Source organism: Pteropus medius, unplaced genomic scaffold (genome assembly GCF_902729225.1).
Source record: "Pteropus medius unplaced genomic scaffold, Ma_sr-lr_union100, whole genome shotgun sequence".
NCBI classification, from domain to species: Eukaryota; Metazoa; Chordata; class Mammalia; order Chiroptera; family Pteropodidae; genus Pteropus; species Pteropus medius.
The window spans coordinates 1,433,584-1,446,291 of NW_024342474.1; the positions used below are offsets into that span (position 1 = coordinate 1,433,584).

The 12,708-nt window shown below is 39.2% G+C and overlaps 1 protein-coding gene across 1 annotated transcript in view; it reads right to left on the bottom strand.

Annotated features, from left to right (window-relative positions):
* The window catches only part of R3HDM2 (R3H domain containing 2), a 128,593-nt gene extending 117,990 nt beyond the window's left edge, over positions 1 to 10,603 (bottom strand). The window contains 1 exon segment of the mRNA XM_039865755.1: positions 10,471 to 10,603. The gene's annotated coding sequence lies outside the window, so the exon portion shown is untranslated.
* Between the last annotated feature and the right edge of the window lie 2,105 nt (positions 10,604 to 12,708).

The window sequence follows — 12,708 nt, forward strand, 5'->3', positions numbered from 1 at the left end:
TTTTCTGTCCTTATCATACTTGAACTTTATACAACAACTAACATGACTGCCTGCCCCCTTCTTGAAACTCTCTCTTCTAAGATCCTATCACACACACTTTATTGGTTTTCCAACTGCCTTCTTGGCCTCTACAATTTTCTTCCAGGGTTCCACTGCCACCAGTCACACCTTTAACTGTCAGTGTACTCCAAGCTCCTCGGCCTTCAGCTCTTCAGTCTTGATATGATCCTTAGATGACCCAAATCCATCACTTCCACTACAACTTTATATACTTTGGCTCCCAAATGACTCTCTAGCCCCAATTTTTCTCTCCAATTCCACACGAGTACATCTAACTTCCTATTAGGCATTTCCACATGACTCAACAAGTACCTCAAATTCAACCAATCCAAAACCAAACACCTCACATTTATTCCCAAACAAGCAACTTCCTATATTCCCAAGCTTACCATCCACACTGAGATGAAATACAGAAAACTAGGAGTCAACCAAGAGTTCATCCCTCTCACCAATACACACACACACACACACACACACACACACCTTCTCCAAGTCTAAAAGATTCTACCTACTAAATATCTCTTGAATCTGTTCATCTCTGTACAATTGCAGGACCACTTTAGACCCTAACTATTTCTTATCTGGATTATTTTGACGGCTCTTAAACTGGACTGCTTGATTCCAGTCTATTTCCCAATCTAGATCTCAAATTGCTAAAAAGTGATCTTAAAAAAATAAATAAATAAATTCTTCAATAGTTTTCATAGTTTACGACAAAATTTAAACTTTTTAGCCTATCAAATAAGGCCTTCAAGATCAGGCCCCTACCTACCTCTCTAGCCTTTTCTCTAACCCCATAAAGTACCCCATGTGTAGGCACATCCTGCTCCTTGTCAAAGGTATCATGCTGCTCTGCTCTACAACCTTCACCTTTTATATATGCAACCCCTCCCTAGAACTCTCTTCCCCATACTTCACCTGGCTAAATCCTGTCAGCCTATCAAAATTCAGGTGGATTATCACCCACTGAGAGAGTCTTTCCAGATCCTCACTGTGCTTCTAAAGCACTTTGTGCATTCCTCTAGCTCAGTATTCATCAGGCTGAAGTATCGCTGATTTATCTAAGCTCTTTGAAGGTAAGAATTATGTCTTATTCTTTTATACTCCCAGCACTTAATACTGTAGCTATTCATATGCTGGTTGAATTAATTAGTCCATTGAGACTCAATTCAAACTTTACCTCCTCTGAAAAAGGAGGAATCTGATTCTGTCATTTAGAGTTAACCATCCCTCCTCCTTGCTCTCTTATTAAATTTTATCACCACCTTGTAACACTTATGACTTTGTAAGTTATTTAGTCTTTTGTAATAAGACACAAACTCCTTGAAGATATGGACAATGTTAAATTTATCTTGGTATCTTTAGCATATAACACAATATCTAACAAATAATGGACATCTATTAAACATTTCATTGTTCTTTCCATAAATTTCTTGATGTTAGGTATTACTCTGGAAGCAGTTCTACAAGTCTGACTTGAAGATCTCAAAAAAAAAACCCCAAAAAACAAAAAACAAAAACAAAAACAAAAAAAACAGAAGGACCAGAAACTGAGATACCTTCTAACAGAGAACTGTCTTGGGAAGAAAACAAATAGGCAATGTTTTTTCTAACACAGACTAAAACTAAACTGACAGTTTCTCTGATTTCTAAGCTAATACTATAAGAAAGGCTCATAATGCACCAAAGAAGTTAGATAAATTGCATCTGTGTTAATGAAAAAAGCTGGGTTGGTAAAAATTACATAGTGGCAATGAATGCCCGTAATTCTTAATTGAAAATCTGTAATCTTGTCAGGGAGCCTCATGTGATAGATAGTCTGTATACATAGGTAAAGTTAAATTTGTGTCCTTTACTGAGGGCATTGAGCAAAACACAAGTCAACAATAAATGAAAGCATAGAATAGAGAACACAGAAAAGATTCTCATGGCTTAGAAAACATTTCAGATCTAAATAGATTCTATGGCTGAATCCAGCCAGTCCACTAAACTGAAAAGACAATTGCCATTTTCCAACCTATGAGAAACCAAGAGACATAAAAACAGTTAGGAAAGCAAGGTTAATTGCAACAAGAAAAAAGAAAAGAGAGAAATACAGCACACAGAAATTAAGCACCACTTTCTGCTAATACTAACTTCGATGCTGTTCTGTTATTTAAGAGCACTGGAGAACATTATTTAGAGACTTATAATTTGATGTTTAACACAGACTATCTTCTGTGAAATAGGCTATGCTTGCTGACTGTGGCCACCAAACAGTTGCAAATTCTTTCCAGCTACATGGAAAGCATGCTCCTTTAATATCTGCAGATACTTCTTTGTTCCTCTTCTGTATTATCTACTAATTATAGGTAGGATAAAATATTGAAGCTAGCCCAAGAATCCATTAAGTGCAGCTTCAATCTCAAGTCTTTACTTTTTAAATCAATAGATATATCAAGAATTACTACTGTATTTAATCTTAAGAGATACCTCCCGAAGCCTGTTTTCCTCTACCCTAAAAGGAAACAGACCACCAACTCCATTTTACATATAAAGACACCTATTCAGCAGATTTAATGAGGGTTAACTCAGAAAAGGCTCAGAGAACTTCAAACAGGGTTAAAAATTCAAAGTTTTAAGCACTGGCTCTGATTTTACTCCCTTACCAAACAAGTTTGAATTCTTTCAAAAGTCCTCCTATTTTACTAGTTAAATAACTTAATTTTTCAGCCATTATAGTCATTTGGTTAAAAAGAAAGAATATTCCTACACTATCATATAGTGAAACTACTCCAATTGCAAACTGTCTTGGTCTTCTCATTTCTCCAGTCAAAAATATAGGATGGAGAGTAAAACACAAAGAATAAATTTTAGAACCAATAACTCTGAAGGGAAAATAAGGAGAATTTGAAAGGGGGATAACTGATATAATAAGGCTGAAGATACCCTGATAATGAGAAAAGTACAATTTTGATGGTACGGGCAGCAAGGGCAAAAATTTAGTTCAGCAATTCAATTGTTGGCCTTAGTATTGCTCTGGCCCAAATCAAGACTTGAATAATATTCTCTCTTGGGTATGGTGTTAGTTAGGAGGGACAAAACAAGTGGCAAAATCACAATCTAGAACATACACCTCTAGAATATATGCCTGTCTTTCTACTCTTTTCCTTACAGCTAGTAGAGGAATAAAATGAAAATCACATGCTCTATAGAGCTCTTTTGGCATAGGAAGAGATCATGATCCTAGCAAATTTAACTTTAGTATGAGCTGAAACTCAGAATGAAATGTGCAGAGAGAGATATGTAAGGTAAAGACAAAAAGAAACTCAGCTTTTATGGAAACAGGTTCAAAAGAGGCAGACAAAATGAGAGGTTGGGAGATGCCCTGAAAGGATCCAGAACATGATGTTCAAACCAGTGAGGGTTTTTGTTTTTGTTGTTTTGGGGTGGAGTGGCATTCAGGAGAAACAATGGTGTATCCTGAAGGCAAGGTGAGAGAAGAGGGAGAGTGAAAGAACAAGTAATCTGTAGCTGAAGCCTAACTCTGAAAGCAAAGGAAAAACAGCAAAATGTAAGGCAGGTGATGTAAAGCGCCCAGGCATTAAAAAAAAAAAAAGTTTAGCCTTTATACCAGGAGCAAGAAGACAGTAAAAGGTTTTCACAGGAGAAAATAACAGATTTAGTTTTCTTTGGCTAAACGGTACAGAACTAAACAAAAGACTGGAAGCAAGACTAGGGCAGGAAGGCCAGTTAAAAGCTATCAGTTATCCAGATGAGAGATGATGGTCTACAGAACTAAAAAAGTGGCAATGCTAATGGAGAAAAATGGAAAGATTCCAGAAAGACTTAACAGATGAAAGTCTATATAACTTTATGATTATATACTTTACAGAGTAAGAAGAACTCAAGTATGGATCCAGGTTTCTGGCTTATACAACTAGGTGGCATCATTAACAGAAAAAGAACTGAGAAAGAACACATTTCTATGGAAAAATTATTATTGCTTTGGTCATGTTGAACTTGAGGTTCTGTATGACAGTCATACAGAGATGTTTAACAGATCACGAAACAAACAAGCCTAGAGCTCAGGCAAGAGATCAGAAGTGGAGACGGAGACTCACATATTATTAGCTCATAACAACAGATGCTAAGTGAAGACATCAGGGTGGCTGAGATGTACAGACTGTGGAGATAAATGTTTTTCAAGCCATCCAAGACAACTCACCAGAGATATCAAAAACACCTGGAATGTTTGTTAAAATAAAAATTCCTGGGTTCTACCCCAAGCCTACTAAATCAAAATTTCTGGGAACAAGACCCAGGATTCAACATTTCATTCATTTATTCAATAAATGTGTGCTCAGTAACTATTCTAGGCATTAGGAATACAGCAGTTATAAAATAAATAAGATCCCTATTCTCATAGGGTTTAAGTTCTAGGTGTGACCCAGACTACAGACAATAAAACAAACAAGACAATTTAAGAGTGGTAAATGCTATAGAGATAATGGAACAGAGGAATGTGATGAAGCACAGAGGGGAGGTTAACTATTTTGGATAAAGCGATCAGGGGAAGTCTATGGAGGAATCATTTGAGCTGTGACTTGAATATGAGAAGAGGTAAGTCAGGTTAAGATCTGGGAGAATAGCATTTCAGGCAGAAGGAACTATAAGCACAAAGGCCTGGGGCAGAAAAAAGCCATTATGGCTAGAGCAACAGTCCCCAACCTTTTTGGCACCAGAGACTGGTGCTTCTGTGAGAATCTAATGCCTGATGATCTGAGGTGGAGTTGAGGCAGTGATGCTAGTGCTGGGGAGCTGCAGCGAAAACGGATAAAGGTTCGCTCACTTGCCTGCCGCTCACCTCCTGCTATGCAGCTTGGTTCCTAACAGGCCACAGACCTGTACCAGACAGGTACCCGTCCATGGCCTGGGGGTTAGGGACCCCTGGGCTAGAACATAGTAAGAATAGGAAAGTGTGGTATAAGATACATAAGAGAGTCTGGAAGGGACCAGATCACAAAGGCTTTTGTAAGCCACATTCTTTTTTTTTTCTTTTTAATTTATTTAAATTAGTTTCAAGTATACAGTACATTGGTTAGACATCTATATAGGTCATTAAATGATCCCTCCAATTGCTCCCTCCCTCCCCTGGCCCTCCACCTAGCCATCATATTAATGCCACATTCTTAACAAATTCTCCAAGGGATGCTTACACTGTTAAGGTTTAAGAATCAGAGGCAGAAAGGGAGAATACAACAGAAATCTTGAGGAAAAATACACATTTAAGGGGATGAAAGGAAAAAGGAATGCAAGTAGAAAAGAAAGTCATGTCGCTGAAACATTTCAGGAAAGAAAAAACTGAATAAGGATGAAAAGGGGTCCATTAGACCTAACAACTGATTTTGATGGCTGCTGGGAGCTGCCTCCACCAATAGCATTAGAAACATTAAGCAACCACTTAGTCACTTAGGTATACACTCACCTGCTACCCATATATAGCACACTGTTTCCTAGAAGTTATCAGCTGGTTACTATCCTAGGTTTTCTTCTTCCCTTTTCCCATAGAATCATATAGCAAGGGCAAGGAGAAGGAACAATTTATGTGTACGGGGAGAAAATGTACTTCAAATGTATCCATTATTAAGTTTAGATTGTCACTGCCTTGATTACTCCTGATTCTGTTAAGAAGCTTACAGAAGCTTTCACAAGTTTGAACCACCCTTCTCCAAGGGATGAAGCTCATAATGCTGCCTGCATACCAAAACCATACATAAATTCTTACAACTGACATATACAACAGAAACAGTGCTTCCACACAAAAACAAGAAATGCATACTTGGAAAATCTAGTCTTTTAATATAAACACTGATGCCACTTTAAGGTCCAATAAGCTTTTAGAAAAGAGAAAAGTGCTTTGAAATATGAAATATGGTTTTATTAAAAATAAACACTGCAGCACAAACACTATCACCATGAAATATACCAAAAGCATCCACACAAGAAGATAATGGACCAAGCAGCAAAGGAAACTAGTTAATAAAGTTAAAACGATCTGTCTATATTCTGTAGATTAGACAAAAAGTGTATAGAAGACTAACAGTAGGAGCAAAAATACCTTGAAAAGATCAAGATAGAACCTGATTAGCTTGCAAACCAATTTTCTCTTTCTTTTCCCACGACAGACTCATAATCAACAAAAAGCAACTAGAAACAGAGTTCTCTTAAACCCTGCCGAATACCTCACTTATCTTTATACTTCTAGCTCTATAGGATAAGGACTTAAGCTGAGATCTTTTGGGACCTCAGACCAAACTATAATTTTTACTTGCTTGCAAAAGATTGAGGTCTTCAATGAAAAAAAAAAAAAAAATTCTCCCAAGAAAATACCCAGAAAGACTGAAAAATTGAAGACTTGACAATTTAGAAAAGTCACAGTGTGACAAGTAAGCAAGCGATTAAAGGAAATGAAAAGATTTTTGATGCTTTTGTAGTTAACAAACTAAAGAGGAATAAATGTAGTTAACAAAATAAAGAGGAAGGATTCAATAAAATGAATCCTTTAAAAATACAAAATGTTTTGACTACTAGAAAACATGATTGCTTGAAGCTTTTGCACCTTTTCTCCTTATCCTCTCTCAATTTTAGGCTGGGGGGTTCCCACTCTGATCAGTTCTTTTTTTAAAAGTACAGGAAAGCGCTCTGGGAAACTTACTGTCAAAATCAGAAAGCTGGAACAGCTTTCCCTGCATGGGCTCAAACACCTAGACTGAACAACTTACAAGAGATCATGCAGAAAAGCAAAAAGAACACCTGGATTTAAGAAGCATTCCAGAATCTTTCCTTTCATACATCCCAAGTAAAAATAATGAAATCTTTGCAGATTATTATAATTAAAGGCTTTTGACATCGATTTTTTAAAAGTGTTGGAGAAAACATATATGCTAAGGAAATCTAAGGGAACTCAAAGAGGAGTCAAAACAGATTAAAGTTATGAAATCTTTCCTATCTATATCTGTTTTCAGAAATAAACTCAAACTTAAGAAAGAATGGACACAGTAACTTCATTGGCAAGATGGAACAGGTGCTACACTGCTAAACTGGCAACCATGGTAAGAACAAAAGTTAACCACTAAAAGACCATCAGGTGGAATATTTTCTACACAGGGTGAGAAGGATACAGCTGGAGGAAAACACTGAGGCCAATGTGCATAAAGAAGGTCTCTAAAATTAGACCCACCAACTGTATTCATGCACGCATATTCAAGCCATGAGTTGTTATTTGTCTTACTTGTAACTGGGAGCACATTCCACAGAGGGACAGAGCCTCTAATCCAATCTTATAAGGAGGCACAGAAAAACCTTAAACACAGTTTCACAAAGTCTCTCCTCTGCACTTCCTGGGACCATGTAACCAAAATGCAACACTTTTTATTCCTTCCCCCAAATATGCTTTTTCCTGAAAGCTTCCCTTGAGTTCATGAAGAAATCTGGCACAGGAATAAGCACTGCATCATTCAGAAACCATTAGCTACACTTAAACCATTATCAGTACTCAATATTAATCTATCTGTAAGAGGTGATAACAAGGCATATAGATGTTTATCTCTGGGGCTTGAAAAATACTTCCTAGAAACTATGTGAAAGGATTTAAAAGGGGACAACAGAAGTTTGGTAGAAGGCTTTTCTCAATCTGCCTAAATCATTTAAGAAATTATTCACAAAATGAGAACTATTAATACACTTATGATGCTATTATTTCTTTATACTAATATCCAAACCAGATCCAGTCCACCAGATACAAGATCCCCAATTCTCCCCAACACCCCCAAACTGTTCTCTCATTGGCCTGGCAGCTCTCAATGTTCTGGCAAAGGTTTAATCGAAATTCTTAGGCTGTGTCACCAGCATTCCCACAAAGTGTTTAAAGCATTACTTCAACCCTTTGCCTTCCCAAACTGGAGAACAGTTGCTAGGACTGCCCCAAACTGAAAGAGAAATCTCATCCAGACCATTCTAGCCAGAAGGTCAAGGAAGGTGAAAAATGCACCAATCAAGAAACAAGGAAAAAAAATAAATGAGGAATAATCCACAGAACTCAGAGAGCCTGCTCCTTCTATTCTCAGACTTAATATAGAACTTAGTTCCTAAAAATGCCCCCCCAAAACAGATTTGTTAAATTTTTTAAAAAAAAAAAAAAAGGATCAGATGTTCCCCAGAACCAAACTCTACGTTAGAGAAAGCTATTCTTATAGTTTTTGAGCTCAACGTCTCCACATAAATGGGAGAAAAAACATAACCCACACAGCCTGGACTATAAATACTAACATCTTCAGTCTACTGAAAAATTCAACATGGAACTAGCCTGCTCAGCTCTTTGGGATCAAAGAGGTAAGGATGGTGATATCTAATTGGGGATGTGGATAAAACTAAGGGAAGAGCCTGTAACATTAGGTAAAAATCTAGGATCTGAGATAATCTTCCTCTAAGACCACCAATGCCAAAGATTCCCCATCTTCTGTCTTTGAAGTGCTTTCATTCAATAACCTGAAAGCCCAAGACTCTCTGTCAAAAGACATATATGGCAAGAACTGACAGAAAAAACATCTCAATTTCTTACAATGAGTACCTTACAAAACCTAGTGAAAATCTATTTCATAACCTCCAAGAACAACTAATCATGACCAGAAATTCATGACAATGAAAGAGTTTAAAAAGAAAACTCCTCACCTATTCAATTATTTCTCGAGTGCCAACTGCATATCAAGTACTATGCTCAGTGCTGAGGGTAGAGCCATTAGCCCTCATGAAGCTTTCTTAATGGGGGAGACAAAATATATAGTACGTTATAGGTTGATAAGGGGTAAAGAGAAAAAGCAGAGAAGTGTTACAGTTAGTTAAGTAAATGTACATGGGGGAGGGGTTTTGCAATTTATATAGCCAAGGAAATTTCACTGTTAGAGTGAAATTTGACTAAACACCTAAGGAGGTGAGGGGATAAGGCTGTGCAGCTTTATAAGAAAAAGGTGATCCAGGGAACAAGTGCATAGGCCCTGAAACAGAAGTGTGCCTGGTGTGCTCAAGGAATAGCCAGGAGACAAGTGCTTATATTGAGGGCAAAAGAGTGCTACAGATCTAAGGCTTTAAAAGCAATTGCAAAGTCTATGATTTTTATTCTGAGAAAAGAAGCCATCTCCTCTTGACTCTTTTTCCACTAAAATATCAGGCACCCTATTTTTACATACATAATGTTTTAAATTTTTGTTTTGAATTGTGGAGATTTACAGTATCGTATATTGGACACAAAAACAGATGGAACTGCAACTCTGAAATTTAACTTTTCCTGCCTGTTCATCAGACCTTCAAGAAAGGTTCTCAGTTCTCTCAATCCTGTAGAGAATAGCAACAGAAGAATACAAAAAGTGAACTCAATTACCCTAACCTACCACTTACCACCACTAAACCGTTTTAGTTTTGATCCCCCAGGCTCCAAAAGGGAAAATAAAGGAAATATGGGAGGAAGAAAACAAACAAAAAAAGCATTAGTAATAAAGAAGAGCCACAAAACTAATTCAATATGACTATCCAAAAATACAAGATGCTAGAAATCTGCGACATTCCTGAAGTGGAATCTGTCACCTCCCTACTCCCCAGTCTCCATGTTACCTACCAACAGGAGAAGCCAGGACGCAGGTTTCTCAATTTTGCTTATTTGAAAAATACACATACAAGAACATTCATCCAACTGCGATCTAATTTAAATTTTCCCACACCTTTTTTTGGTTTAATGAATCTCTGGGGCTGTTATTCTGTCACTTATTATTATACAACTCACTTTGAGTAAATATTCTGTGGTATTACTAAGCTAACAGTCATATATGTTAAAAATTTGGGGCTCTACAATAAATCGAAATCGAGTAGTTTTCAGAGGCTCAAGTGAGTTATGAGCTTAGTGTAGGCCCAACTTCTAAGCTCCAGAAACATGTCTCTGTATGTTCCAACTCAAATCCCTGTCCCCTAATAAATTCGGACACCCGCATAATTTGAAACACTCCAACACTTTCCCCTCCCAGTTTTTCCAATCCTCGAAAGAAAACCGAGCCCCAAGAAACACACGGGGCCAGACGCCCCCAAGCACTACAAGGGCTCAAGTTTTTAGGTCCACCCGCCGCCCCCCCCGCACAGGCCACAGGTGGCGCCAGCCCCCCGCCCTCCACCCCGCGTCCCCCGCGCACACTTGGGGCGTCTCTGGCCTTGGGGCCGTCCTTCACCGGAGACTCCGGCCCTGACCCACTGCCCCCGGCCCGGGAAGCTCCAACGCAGGGAACCCAGGCCGGGGGCCACCGCCCGCCCGTCCGCGCTGCCGCCACGCCCCCTCCCCACGGGCCGCCCGCACCGCCTGCCCCCTCGGCCAGGAGGTGGCCTCACCTCACGCGGGCCGTAGCGGGGAGGGCGCCCGCGTCTCCGCCCGCCTCCCGGGCCCACCGCCGCTCGGCTGCGGCTCGGCCCCGACGGCCCGCGGCGGCGCGCTTCTGGGGGCGGGCTCTTCTCGGCGGGGGTTTCCCCAGAGCTCCAGGCAAGCAGGGGAGTTCAGGGCGGGGGAGGGAAGAACTGGGAAGGGAGGGGGGGAGGGGAAAAAGGGGAACCAAACCCGGAAAGGGAGAAAAGGGGGAGGGGGAAAATCAGAAGGGGAAGAAAGGCCGAGAGTCCGCCCCCCGCTGCGGCCTGCGCGCTACGTCACCACGTCCGGTGTATTCGTCACCGCGTCCTGCGCCCCGCTCGTCCCTGCTTCCTGCGCATCTTTCCACGCCTGCAGACTCCCCCTACCTGCTTTCTCACCCAGTTCGCACTCGCCCTCTTTTCCCAACGCACACGCCCACTCACACTCCCACGGGAGCACACTTGCCCAGTCGCTCCCTTGGCGTTACCTGTCTCTGCCACCAATCCACATCTAGTGTGATCCTCAGTCAACCTTAAACCCATCAAGCCTGTCAGAGTCACCCTAGATTTAAACATAAAACTAATTAAAGTAATTTAAATTTACAGAGCACTTTCAAAACAGTCTTTCACTTAGGACGTTAACTTCTGTGCCCAAAAGAGCATTTTTGCGACAAATATTTGTAGTATAAGTGGATAAAGATCATGGGGTACGTAAAGGTCCATTTTTTCTAGGTGTAAAAATTTAAATAAAGCAGGTTTAAGTCCATTGTCTTAAAATCACTTATTGCCACCACTACCCCTCTAAGATATAGTTCTTTTTCTTAAGAGCCATCTTAAATTTACAACCTCCCTCATTCTGTCCATTCCTGGAAGAATCAGTTTAGTCACTGGTTACATATATTTGGATGATTTACTGACCAATTCCCTCAAGCATTGTAGTCTTACATTAACAGAATTCATTAGATATTTACTATGTGACAAGAACTGCAGTAGGCAAAAAAATATAGTGCAATGTAAGTGCTATAATAAGTATTCAATGTGCTATGGAAACACAAGAAGAAGCAATTAGTTCTTAGAAGTAAGAGAGATTGAATAAGTTACAGAGAAGCTACAGATGACATTTCAGCTAACCTTGAAGAATATAAGTAGGAGTTCATCAAAGAGGTAAGAATGGAGATAACCGCAAAGTTGTAGAAGTATAAAATTATTCTTTCCTTCAAGGATTAGCAAATTCCAGATTTTCAATTTAGAGACAGGGGCAGTAATGACTAGAAGGAAATAATAGCCAATATTTGTATTATGTATGTATGTGTAAAGTGAGATATGTAGTAATCCACATCTATTATTTCAATTCAATCCTCAAAACAATAGGTACTATTGGTATACTCAGTTTGTAGATAAGGAAACCTGAAGCACTAAAGTCCCAGATTTTGAACTGGGACAGTTTATCTTCAGAGCCTGCTCTTAATCACTACATTATTAGAAATATAACTAGAAAGGGCAGGTTACAAAAGACCTGTGGTCATGGTACAGAGTGAAACAGTTGAGTCTTTCTGAGACAAATGCAGTAACTGAAGAACAGCTAAGGCAGAAACATGAAACATCTACCCCTAAAAGAAGCCCTCCTCTGCTTCTCCCCCTTTTGCTCACCTCTCATTACCCAACTATTTACCAGAGAGAACAGCCGATGTCATCTCCGGATTTGAGGGGATCTGGGAACTACATACTGAATTGAAACATGGAACAAATAGCAATAGAACTACCCCCCCAAACTCAAGATCAGTTTATCATCCAAGAATGTAATTAGGAACATTAAAATGCTAGAGATAAGATCAGTCCCTGTAGGCTGGGGTGAGAAGGGTAATTAATGTTAATGGGTACAGGATTTCTTTGAGGGGGGTAATGAAAATGTTCTTAAATTAGGTAGTGGTGATAGTTGCACAGCTCTGAATGCCAAAAAACACTGAATTGTATACACTAAGTGGTGAATTTTATGTTATACAAATTATATCTCAACAAAACTTATTTTAAAATAAACAAGTTTATACTAGAGACTAAAAATAAAATCTACCTCTATCACAGCCCTTAAAAAAAAAGGAAAGAAAAAAAGAAAAAAGGATCAACCCCGGTAGAAGAAAGCTAAAAAACTGTGACACACAATAATCCAATCAAGGTAACTTGAATGTAACTTCCGAGAAGCAGCCTGGATTGTTACATTTATTCATT